The sequence below is a fragment of the Microtus oregoni genome, unplaced genomic scaffold, assembly GCF_018167655.1.
Source record: "Microtus oregoni isolate MIOR12 unplaced genomic scaffold, Mior012 000014F_ref0000157, whole genome shotgun sequence".
In the NCBI taxonomy this organism is placed as follows: domain Eukaryota; kingdom Metazoa; phylum Chordata; class Mammalia; order Rodentia; family Cricetidae; genus Microtus; species Microtus oregoni.
The window spans coordinates 2995434-3008902 of record NW_024543073.1 but is presented as its reverse complement, the minus strand read 5'-3'; positions in this window follow the sequence as shown (position 1 = coordinate 3008902).

Here is a 13469-nt window from a genome sequence, read left to right as displayed (position 1 = left end):
TATGGACATGGCACCAAGTACACACAGTTAAGGTTTAAAAATAAGCATCCGGTTTTGTAAGCCAAGGTGTTTGTTCCTCACCCTCCTCAGCATTGCACCATCCTCGCTGGTTCAAAGAGGTCCTCCATCCTGGGAAGGTGAGAAGAGTAAGCAGCAGCCATTCCCTGTTTCTCCCCATGCAGCAGAGTGGTAAGGCCAGAAGCCACATTTTGTTTCTTCTAGCCAATGCTCTCAAGCTACTTGTGAAGCTTCCTCGCTGCGTCCAAGTTCTTCTCCGCCCTCTTTGAAGTGGCTGGCTGAGGACTTGAAATGTGCAGCCGGTTAAATTCGGCAGCTCCTCTGGAAGGTCCTCGGTCCCACTTCAGCTTCAGTTCCTCTTTTGCCCTTTCAACATCGTCCCCACCCAGGGAGCTTCACGCTTTGTAGTTCCAGCTTTCCAATACAGATGAAATCTCCAGTTCACATCTCCAGCCTTGGTTGGAAATAAAGGAAGAAAGAACGGATTCCTACTTTCAGTCAGGCCCCTTCCCATTGGTGGCCAAGGTCAAGGTCAAGGTCAAGGTCAAGCTCCAGTTTTGCTCCTCTTTTCCTTGTGTTTCGCTAGTGTCTGGTCTGTGAAACTGGGAGCCACAGAGTTTTCTTTGAGACAAATCAGTGACTAACACAGAATCCTGAGGCTTTCGTCATTCTTTTCTCACATCCAAACTCCTGGGTAGTTTGTTCTTGGGTTTTGTTTTGAGATACAGTCACTCTTATGTAGCTCAAGCTGACTCCAAACTCGTTTTTCCTGTCTCTACCTCCCACCTGTTAGGATTACATGTGTGTGCCAGCACACCTGGCTTAGCATGTCTAGGTTTTCCAACCTTCCATCAACCAGTCTTCCTATAAAAGTAAAATGCTGCGGATCCCCAAATGCTGCAGCAGGCCACGAGGAGAGACAGACAGATGGGCACGCCATGAGACCAAGCCACAAGTCTCTGAAGGCATCTGGTCCTGGGCAGGGAGACATGCAGTGGCGGGCGAGAGACAGAGACGTGGATAGGCACGCTATGCAGAGGGAGGTTGGATATTTATTTAGTGGGTATAGAAGGGAAGAGGAGAAGGGAGAAGAGGGAGGGAGAGAGAGAAAAAGAGAGGGAGCAGACAGAATGGGAAAGGGGAGAAGTGGGGAGAGGCAGAAGCTGCTTCTTCAAGAGGGAGATGGAAAAGGAAGAAACTCAAGCTGCAAGCAGGAAGGAAGAGCTGCCTGCCTCAGCAGGCAGGAGGAGGAAGTGGGTGTGGCTTGTCTCTTAAAGAGACAGGACAAGTCATTACACTTCTCTGTCTCCTAGTTTCCCAGAACCTCCTAAGCCCACCTAAGTCTCATTCCTATCAGCTTGTCTGCTCACTTACTCTTTTCACAAGGGACCCCACCCACTCTCTAGTACTTTGGATTGAGAAATTGCAAAGTCAGATGATGCGGCAGTACAGACTCAGGGATCAGACTGCCTGGGTTCAAACCCAGCTAGCTCTATGTCTGTACTAGCTGTGTTTCTCGTTGCTGTGACTGGAAACACGATGAAAGCACCTTCAAGGATGAAAGTTTTGTCTTGGCTTACAACATGAGGGGATGCATGTCATCATGGCAGGGAAAGCGTGGCAGTAGGAATGGGAGCTGGTCACACTGCATCCATAGGGAGGCAGAGAGATGAACGCTGGTTCTCAGCTTGCTTTCCCCTTTTGGTTCAGTCTGAGATCCCAGGCCACAGAATGGTGCTGCCTGTATTCAGGGTGGATCTTCCTAACTCAATTTAATCCAGTCTAGAAACTCCCTCAAAGACGTGTTCAGAGGTTTGTCCCCCTGGTGATTGTAGAGCCTGTGAAGTCGCCAGTATCAGCCATCATACAACACTGGGCAGATTGCTGCTTCTGTCCTTCAGTATCAATTGCTGAAAAATGGAGGAAATAGTGTTGTTGGGTTTTTGTTTGTTTGTTTTGTTGTTGTTGTTGTTTTTGTTGTGTTGTGTGGGAGTTTTTTGTTTTATTTGTTTTGTTTTTCGAGACACTGTGTAGTTCCGGGTGTCCTGGAACTCACTATGTAGACCAGGCTGGCCTTGAACTCAGAGAGATCTGCCTGACTCTGCCTCCCAAGTGCTGGGATTAAAGGTGTGCACCACAACTGCCCAGCCAAGGAAATAGGGTTGCTTTAAAGAGAATACACACACACACCACACACACACGCACACACACACAGCCCCCACTCCACCGCACACATATATTATATAATCCCCCCCCACACATGCACACAATGTGTCTACAGCATTCTTGCCAGCTGGGCCACACAATTAAAAAAGCAGATGCTGAGGAATTGTTCACCAATTTCACTGCCATAGCTTGGTTATGATACCACACCTCATCAAAGAGAGCTAGCAGTTACTCACTTTGACCAGAGTTGTACATGTTATTATAATTATATGTTACCATTGTAGAACTTTAAGACAATTCTGAAGCCATTTCTGACAACTCTCAGTACTTTCCGTCCTCCCCTGGGAACCAAGGACATAACAGCTATGCAGGCACGTACTGAGATGTTGGGAACTTACCATCTCCCTGAATAGGGGCAAGATAACCCTTAGGTGTTGACTTAGTTACTTAGTACCTGGGAAGGGGCAAAGTGACCCTCAGAAGTGTCCCTTTACCTCATCTGATGTGGCAACCACTCTCCAGCCAATTATTGGTAATAGCCCTTTTGAATAAGCCAATCATAATAGTTAAAGAACAACCCCCAGATACCCCTTCCTTCTGTGGTTTTTTTTCCCTTTAAAAATAGCCTGTACTAGCCATTCGGGGTCTTCTAGCCTCCCGACTGCTGGAGGACCCTGTCATGACAGAAGTAATAAAATCCTCATGCTTTTACTTCAGCTGTGATATGAGAGATGGTCTCTTGGGGCAACTCCTCCTCCTCGGTGATTAGACGCTAGGGTCCAACACTATAATTTATTGTAAATCTAAGAAAGCTCTTTGTTTCCTGTCTTGGATCTTAGAAAACCATCCTAGGCAAATTCTGTCACACTCTTCAAAAACTATCTGATGTATGTAAGTTATCCACAGATGGAGATCTGGCCAGGCAGAAAGCAGTAGCATACTGCTGGTGGGTGGAAAACAAGCTACTCTCCTTACTATGGACAGAGTTAAAGTGTAGGCTTACTAGAGAGCGAGGGACAAACCCACCTAGCACCGCTGGAAAAGGCTCTGCCTTCTCTCATGGGGTACTCGTAGTCCGTCCACTGCCCATGCATCCCCCTGCTTCTCTAGGAAGAAGAGAAGAGAAGCCAGAGGATTGTAAGGAAACGTTCTCTTCCTAAAATTCAACACACAGGGCAAGGGCCCTTCCTGCATGGACTCTTCCTCGCATGAACGATAACCTCTTGAATCAATAGTATATGGAATCTATAGAAGGCCCAGAAGAGTCTCTCAGGGATAAGCCCTGTTCTCACCATCCTCCGTTAGATGCGCTGTGAAGCCAGTGGTATTGACACACTGTTTTATACTGAAGAACATGCCCCGCACTACCCATAAATGCTAACGCTGGGATTGAAGTCCAGCCTGAGGTCAGAGTGTCTGCCTTTGACCACCACTTTACACTGTCTTGACTGAATGTTAAGGGCAGCAGTGTTGGTGAAGAGGAAATTGTAAGGGTCAGAAGCTGGACGCAAACCAACCCAGTAACACGCAGCTAAGGGAAATGTTCTTTAAGTAACAGCTCGAGCATAGACAGTACCATTAGAGACAGTCCCATGACAATTTCTTTTTGGAAGACGAGGACAGGGTCTTACAGTGTTAACCAGGCAGCTCTTGAATTCCCAGTCCTCCTGTCTCAGTTCCCTGTGCCAGGATTGCAGGACTACACTAGACATCTCAGAAAAGATCAGAAAGGCTGGGACTGGCCAGTTGGGTGGGACCACAAATGGGCAGCGAGAAGTCTTTCCATCTCTCTTCCAGCACACTGAAATCTTTTCTAAGGGGTGAGGATTGAGCTGAGGACCTCACATGGGCGAGCAAGTGCTGTACTACTCAACAGTACTCCAGGCAGGCCTGGTTTCACTTTTTATGCTGACAGAGCCTCGCGAAGTTGCTCAGGCTGGCCTTGAATTAGTGTGTCTCCTCCTGCCTCAGCACCCAGCATAGTTGGGAAGAATCATCAGGCCCAGCTGAAATAATTTTGTGGTGGAAAACCCAATCACTTATGTAAAGACAGTCACAGTGACTCGTGTTTCTTTGGCAAAAAGTGTTTGTGGCTTTGATCCTGAAGTTGTTTATGTAAGTGTTTCTCTAATGAAAGGATAAGATAAGCTTCATTGTTTTATAGGATAATACAAAGGTACCCAAACCATGTCTATATATTAATACGTTGTTTCCTAACTTTATATTTCATTTTTGTGATTTATTTAAGTCTGAATTCCAGGCAGGAAATTAAAAAAAAATGCCAGTCTCTAGATTGTTTCGTCTATTTCCCACTAGAGGGCACTATGTCTTCTTTTATCTTTGAACCAAGCCCCAAACGTGCTGTTTCCTAAAGGTCTGTCAGGGAGGGATCAGGTCTGTAAGGCAAGCTCATCATCATTCTGAAGTCATCTAACGTCGACGGTTTCTAATGAGTACCATAGATGTTCTGTATTTGAGGTGACTGTCTGGTTTGGTCAGGGTCTTATTCTGTGAATTACTCTCAGCTTACCGACGAGGAAAGCGTCACTCAGGAAGCCGTACCTTCCTCGGCCATTGCACAGCCACCACATAACGTCGGGCTGCAAAGCTCGATTGGATGTGAAGGAGAAAAGGGCTGTCTTTAATGATGCCAGTTCCCTGATTTCTTGACTCAAGAAATGCCTCGTGGGAGCTTTGATTTTTCATAAATCCAATTTGGAGATTCAGTTTGAGGATGGGAGGTCAGAAGGACTCAAAGATAAATAGCAGCAACGACACTAAATGTAATTTCTAGCTGAACGGGTTCTCAGAGCACAGCTGTCTGAGGCTGTGTCTAACCTAATTTGTCACCACCGTTTTACTTGAATGTAATTAGTGGGGTCGTTAAGGGCCAGTATGACAACTTCCTTAATAAAAGTTGTGTTTCTGACTTAGACGTTCTCTACCAACTTTTCTTTCATTATCAAGATATAAATGGATATGCTTAGGAAAGGGCCTGCTTTACATGCAGCATCTAGGGGTCCTGAAGCTGTGCTATGCTGATGTTCCATTTCCCCACAGACGTGGCTTCCTTCAGCAGTGACATGCATCTAATTTATCCCACATGCTAAAACCCAGCTCCATTGGAACTGATCAGTGACGCACTGCACACCATCGGTCTTAGCCACTCTCCCTTCCCGCTCTCTGAACCTGCTCACTAAGACCATCGTGAGCTTAGAGTAATCACCACACCCCTTGTCCTGCCTGGGGGAGGGCGATAAATGCGCGGCTGATACTTTCAGGAGAAGGCAGATGAGGCATCTATCGGTCCTGGTTACAGCAGTTACAGCAGAAAAGGCATCTAGATCCACCCTGCATGAAACACATTCTGCCCTCTCCCCCAACCCTACTTTAATGTTAATCTAGAAAGAGACGGATAAAGGACCTGCCAGTGGTGGTTGTTTCAGATACAGGACTACAACTACAGTCTACCTCCGACTTACAGGCAATTTCTTTACTAATGCCATGAAACGTGAATGCAGGAAGCTGTTCTTTCTCTTTCAGAACTTGAGAGGAAGAATGGGCATAAGAATGCATACAATTGCATATCTCTCACACTCATTTCTGTTGAATCGGACTTCAGACACTTTCCATCTAGAACAGAGATTCTCGGCCTGTGGATCGCAACACCATGGGGTTCAAACGGCCCTTCTGGGTCACCCGAGACCAACAGAAATAGAGACATTTACATTATGATGCGTAATAGTAGTAAAATTACGATAATGAAGTAGCGACGAAATGATTTTATGGTTAAAGAGCTGCAGCATTAGGGAGGTTGAGAATCACTGGTCTAGAAACTGCCATTGAGTATTTTGATTTCCCTTCTCTTCTGGGATCACGGAGCAGCTGTTGCGACTTGAAAGATCCCGCTAATGCAGATTTAGCTTTTTAATTATGACTTTATTCTAATGGCAATTAAGTTAGCTAATTCTATCAACTCAAAAGCATCTATGAGAGCGTTAGCACACAAGAATTTTTGTGTTTGCCAGCAGAACAGCCCATTATCATGCAGACCAGTCCTCCTGGGATATCAGTGCCTAAGGTAAAAAACCTGTGCACTTGGAAGGCTGATGGAATGAATGGCTGGTCCCTCTCTGGCTTTGTAAGGTCTCAGCGCCCTCTCCTGGACAGTCTATGTACCTGCAAGTTTTCATTCTGATAGGTTATAATATGAAGTAGCGGGTACTCTGGGGAAACCCCAAATAAAATGATCACAAGTGTATAGGAGAGACAGTATTTTACCATGGTCTTATGTGTTTTTCAGTTTAAATTAATCTGATGCAGATTAACAGGAAAAAGACATGCAAGTGTACCAAATGTACGTACTGTGGGAGTCCTCCTCCCAAGCAAGAGAAGAGCCAAAGACAGAAGTGTCTGTACTAAAAAGGACAGAGCATAGTACAAAAAAAAAAAAAAATGAGAAGGCAAAGGGGCTTGTGCACACCCTTAATCCCAGCACTAGGAAGCCAGGGGCTGGCAGATCTCTGAGTTTGGGGCCATCTGCCTTACATAGTGAGTTCCAGAACAGCCAAGCTCAGGCAGTGGAGGAAACCATGAAAAACAGAAAGCTGGTGAAGGTATAATTGAACAGGGGGGCCGTGTTCCAGCTCCAGCAAGCAGCAGAACTCGGCAGCTTTGGCTGTGCGGTCCTGGCTTTAGAGTCCAGGCTAGAAGAAAGGCATTGCAGAATCTCCTTCCACAGTTAAGATAGGCCACTGAGGCCAGGCATGTGTCAGGGGTTTGTCCTAGGAGAGGCCATTGTGTGAGGCTGTGAGGTTGAAGCCTAAATTGCTTCAGAGAACCCAAGACATTGCAGTTGCCAGAGCTGTGGGAGACCTGCTGAGGAAAGTTGCTGCCATGGAGTGGATCCAGCCCGAGAGAGAGAGAGAGAGAGAGAGAGAGAGAGAGAGAGAGAGAAGTGTTGCAGTCAACAAAGCTGAAAGGAGTTGGAGATCTGAAGAGCGATTAACACCAGACATGGAGCTGCGGAGTGGGGAGTTTGCCCAGCTGGTCCTCGGTGTTTCCTCACTATGCTCCCTTCCCTGTGTCTTGGAATGATAATTTATATCCTGTGCTACTAGGTGTTGGAAGTATATGACCTGTTTTTTTTTATTTTGATTTTATAGGGGATTACAGTTAAGAGATTACATGAATCTCTGAAGAGACTCTCAACTTTGGACTTTTAAACATTGTAGAGACTGTGATAGACTATGGGGACGTTTGAAGTCAGACTGAATGCATTTTTGCATTATGCTATGGCTACAGGCCTTTGGGGGCCAGGGAGTGGAATGTGGTGGCTTGAAAGAAAATGGTCACCAAAGGGAATGACACTATTAGGAGGTGTGGCTTGGCTGGAGTGGGTGTGGCCTTGTTGGAGGAAGCATATCTCTGCGGAGGTGGGCTCTAAGGTCTCACATATGCTCAGGATACACTCAGGGTCTCAGTTCACTTCTTGTCGCCTTTGCATCAAGAATTCTGCAGCATCATGTCAGCGTGCAGACTGCCATACTCCCAAATGCCATGCTCCCCGCCATGATGACAATGGACTGAACCTCTGACACTGTAAGTTGCCACCACAATTAAATGTTTGCCTTTATAAGACTTGCCGTGGTCATGGTGTCTCTTCACAGCAATAGAAACCCTAACTAGGAGAGGGCTGGAGTTAGACTGGGTAAGTGGGCAAGGAAGTTGCTTTGTCAGACCTGCTTGTGCTGATTTCCGCTGGCCTCCACTTCCCACCCACCTCAAGAGTGACCATGTTCATTCTGCAGCAAGGGCATCTTTCACATAACGACATCTCCGCCTGCTAAAACAACAGACAAGGCTAGGGAGATGGCTCAGTGAGGAAAACACTTGCCATGCAGCCATGAGGACCCAAGTTCAAAGCCCCACAAACCACATAAAGCTTGGCACTGTAGTGCCCATTTGTAATATCAGCGTTCCTATGGCAACATGCATGAGTGGAGACAGGAGAAACCTGGGAATCCCATGGGCCAGTTAGACCAGATATGTAACAGTGGACAGCAAAGAGACCCTGTCTCAAACAAGAAGAAAGGCAAGGACCAATGCTCAGAAGTTGTTGTCTGACCCTGCCTGGCTACATGCACACAAGCAAGAGGGAGACAGACAGACGGAGACAGAGGAAGAAAGAGAGACAGAGAGAGGCACGCAGAGAGAGACAGAGAGACAGAGACAAGCACAGAGGAAGACATGAGACTGAGCAGAGAAAGACACACTCACAGAGACAGGGAGTCAGACACAGAGAAACAGAGAGAGAGAGTCAGAGAAACACACAGAAAGAAACGAGGTCTGTTCTTCCCTTATTTGTTGCTTTTCAAGCATTTTTTCAAAATAACATATCTTGTTCTGGGCCTCTTCATAAGCGTGCTAACTTTATGGCAATAACTGCTATGGCGGATTTCCTTACTGATTTCTTCCCAACGTTAAAATTTCTTGGGGTAACTGTCAGTTGTTATAATAGTTACTGCTAGCTATTTAAATGCAACAACTTCCTGTCTTTAAGATTCAAAAACTTTAGCTTTAAGGCTACTTTATGGGTCTTTGCGAACAGAACATCCCAGCTGGAAACCGTGTAACAGGGCCCACCTGCTGCTGCGCTCTGCTTCGGGCCCGTTTGGGCCTACAGAGCCGTTTCTGTGGGAGACCACTGTCTGTGTCTTTTACTTCTCTTCTTCTGTTTGATGTATCCGTGCCACATATCAGAGCAGCCCAGGTCTTCCAGATTGCTGAATTTTCCTGTGAGATGTAGCAACTCGCAGAGTGAAGGTGAAAGCAAGTTCACGGCAAGTCAACCTGTGATGTCCTTTCTCCTCGCAAAGGCTCTCTCCCCGCTGCAGCAGATAAAGCTAAAAGTAGCTCTTTTCTCCCTTTCTCCCCTTCTCAGTTGCCACTTCCTAAAATAGAGTGCGGAAATGCCCTTAAGATATTTAAGACTCGACCCTTTTCCCTCCTGCAGAGTTAGCAGACTTTTTCACTTCTAGAGCAGGTCTGTGGGGCAAGATAGCGCATGGTTCTTGTATTCTATCTTTTGAATAGCACACATATTTGAAGGAAGTCTGGCAGATCCACCGTAGCAAGGTGAATCACTTCCGAACCCGAGAAGCAGAACATAAAAGGGCTTTGGAAATACTGATGTAACTCCAGCTCCCATTCTTTCCAATTATGGACAGAGGAGAGGTGGATTAAAGATGCCAGAAGGTTCTTAGACTCCAGCTCATCAAGGGAGAAGGAGTCGTCTGCCCTCTCCTCCAGAGCAGGCTGCTCTGTGCTTGTCTCAGATGGGAGTTGTCCTTTTCTGCCTATGGCTTTGGATAGACGGACTGCCCAGTGTGGCACCCCGTGACACACTGCATCGACTGCTCTGCTCTTCGAGCTGCTGGCTGGCATCTCCTGTCCCTCTTAACACTGATCCTTCCAGGGTAAAGTTTCTCTGTATTTTCTCTCCAAGGTCAGCATCCTTCATTTCCCAAAATAAACATTTCAAGGCTCTGGAAAACTCAGTGTGCCTTCAGTTTTCTGTTGCTATTGAATGAGATATAACCAGCTTCTTGTGTAACTGTTTTTTTTTTAATTCAACAGTAGATTTGAAATAGCTTTTTTTGGTATGAAGTCCATAGAACAATGTAATCCCAGGGAGAAGGACAAAATAAGGACGCCTATGGCTTCGTGGCCAAGACCAGAATAACTAGGGAGGTACACTTTGAAAGCAAACAAATTTAAACAGTTAGGAATTTGAAATCCAAATTTGTCACCCTCTAGGCTGCAAAATTTTGGGCAGTTTGCTCACCTAAATTTCCCATCTGCAGAATGGGGACAGCTATAGTACCCATGCTGGGCCCTTGGGGATTGTTTTGGTCATTATTATGTTTTAATTGTGTGGATTTGTGAGACACAGTGATCATTTGATATATACATAGTATGTAATGGTTAAATCAGAGTAGTTGGCATTCTCATTGAAACATTTAAAATCTGTGTTAAGCATAATTATTTTATTTATGTGGTACCATGTGATATCTCAACACATGTATGCAACACACATTATATTATAGTTCTGAAGATTCGATGAGGTGCAGATATAGGGAAGGCAGTGGACCAGGCTCACCCTAAGGGATTTCTCAGGATACGAGACTTCACAGAGAAGTTGGGACATCCCACACAAACTAGGATATTTGGCCTTGGAGTCAAATCCTTGGCCATAAAACACACAGGAGTTTAATAAATATGACCTACCACTTCATGTAGTTCAAATGTTTTTGAGAATATTTTCCTAGCTATGTTTTCTACACAGATTAACAGAACACATCTCCACTCTATGGGACTGAAACACGTTAAACGAGCCCTAGATGAGTAACACATTTCTAAGCTTTCATCATCTGGTTTTTGTTGTGTTTGTTAAGTACAATTTCCCCAGCAGTGAAAAAAAATAAAACACAAATAAACCGAAAGCACCAGAAACCGCACTATCCCACTGAATGTAGAGCAGGAAGATATGGTGGCGCTAACGTACTAGGAAGTGGTACTTCTGGTACTTCTCCTAACACAGATTTAAAGCTAAAGCTTCCAAAAGGAAGCAGGCTACCACAATAATTTAAGGAACAATCCAATACAGAGAAATTATTAATTTTCAACTTACAATTGTATACATTTATAATGACAAGCCACAAAAATGTATGAACACAACAACATAACCTGGAAATATATGAAAAAAACATTGGCTCCCATTCTTTTTAAAGCCTGAAAATGACCTTTTCTTATTGACTTTAATATGTTAATCTTTGCTTCTATTGTCCACCAAGAAAAACAGACATGAAGAACACAGAGTGTCTGAGCGACAGGTCACAAAGAATGGTGTCATGGGGACTGAGGTGCCTCATATACTGGATACCTGGTGTCTTGGTCCTTCAGGCTGGAAAGCAGCCTTTAGTGGGATGGCGTTTGTGTAAACACAGTCCATTAAACACACAGGAAAAGTAACCATCAGTCACACGGAGCCGTCTATTTTTCAGATTAAAACACTTCTGTTGTTTTGTGGGAACATCTAGCCAACTCGTTGACTAAGACAAAGACTTTCTGTCCAAATGTAGTCAGTGAGAATCCAGCTTGGTACTGCATGCCTGTGTCATGCCTGTATGCCCAGTCACCAAGGGCTGAGAGAGGAATATTCTGGATGCATAACAAGTCCCTATCCAAAAAAAAAAAAAAGGAAAGAAAGAAAAGAAAGGGTATAAACTGTAAGTTAATACAGGGAACCAATATTTTAACCTTCTTTCCACCTTATTACTTAGTAGCTGCTAAAGAGAACAACAGCGATTGGTGGAAAACGGATTTTTGTCAAGCTTGAAGATTTTTTTTAAACCTAAGGTTGTAAATCGTTTGTTTCCAAAAGTAAGTTTTGACATGCTAAATTCTACTACCAGGAGTTTTCATATCATTAATAAAAATATCGATAAGGACATTTCGGATCCCTAATAAAAACAAATAGGAATCCTGCGCCACTGGAATTGCTCAAATTTTAATTTGCGCTCTGTGATTGTTTACACTTTAGATTGTCCATACGAGTGCTATTTATGTATCTTCACACATCGGTCTTCCATACATGCGGCTACCCACCCCGTCCTCGCTTCCCACCCCTGTCCTCACCAGAGAATATTTTCAACAGTAGAGGCTGTGCATCTACAGGAATCTGTTTTTGGAACAAGAAACTGTGACTGTACCAGATCCTTCAGCCCAACAGATAGGATGAAAGCAGAGTCAAAGTCCTTGACCAAGGCTACTTTCCTTCCTCATGTCCAAAATCTTCCCAGGAAGGGTCAGGCCAAGAAGCATTTTGTAACTGTTTGCTGAAAACATCCTTGGGAGGCAAGATAGTAGACTTCACTTTTTTTTGTTTTGTTTTTGTGGTAAGTATGATAAGTATGATTGGGAAAGCACTGTGTTAAGCAGGGTCGTATTTCAAAAGGTATCTGTGGAATTCTGTTTGAATTTCTACTTTTTTCTAAAAGTACATTCTCAAGAAGCTTCCTGGCTGCAAATATAACCTTCTACTCCTGCTCCTCCTCTTCCTCCTCCTCCTTTTCCTTCCTATCATATAAAATGCCAAGCACACCAGACTCCGACCAGATACAGATTTCTATTTCTCAAGAAACTTTAATGAGTGCACCATCTGTGAAAGAGTAGCAGAGACAGGGGAATTAGCAAGGGATGGAGTAGTGCCCAGGACAAGAACGTGAGAAAGCCACACCCTCAGCTGATGAGACGGGTGTTATAACCCCAGAGCCCCATAAGGCTGGGAATAGCCCTGGGGAGCCTTCTGTGTGTGTGTGTGTGTGTGTGTGTGTGTGTGTGTGTGTGCGCGCACGCGCACACTGGCCATGGCGAAGTCTCCGTCTGCTGCCCTGTGGAAGTAAGCAGAAAAGCAAGCCCCGAACTTGTTCCTCCTGTGCACTAGCTACATCCCCTCTGTTCCACGGTAGGTGTCACTGGGTGAGGGGCAGCCCGTGTATGGTGATTCTGTTCTGTTGAACTTGTCTATATATTGGGTTACATGGTCTAAGTTGATGAGAACGACTGACAAGGTCTCTTCTTCACTCATTGGGTGAAACCAACTGGAAGTCAGAACAGTGTGGCCGTCATCAGAGAATGAAGCCCATGGGGTTAAGAAGCGCAGAGAATGGGTTTAAGTTGATGACAGTGGGGACAAGGCAGCCAGGGGTCAGATTTCATACAAGGATAACTCTTATTTTGTCAAAAGTGATAAGGGAACGTGAACTAGATATTCATGGTGGTTGACAACAAATCATTTTACTTTTCATAGTTTTGAAAACCTAAAATAGTGACGTATGCCTTTGAATTTTATCTTAGAAAAAAAAGGGGCTAACAGGATGATGTGTTGAATTTTAATTTTTGAAGGCAAAAAAAAAAAATCCTCAGGGGTAGAAGGAAGGTGTAATCTAGAGGAAAATCAACACCAGATGAAAGGCCTCAAGGGGTTCGTAGTTTCTCAAAACACGATTGGTTATGTAATTAGTCTGAGGGCAACATTGTTCAGTGGGGATCGGACTGTGCCCCGCTTCTAATCCTTTCCCCAGATCTGGCAACCCACACCCACCTGTTAGTGTTGTGCCACAGTGCTGACCTGGGAGATTCAATTTCTCAAACAGTGATGTCTCATCCTAGACCTCACACCCTGAATGTCAGCCGTGGACATGAACTTCAAATAAACAGAT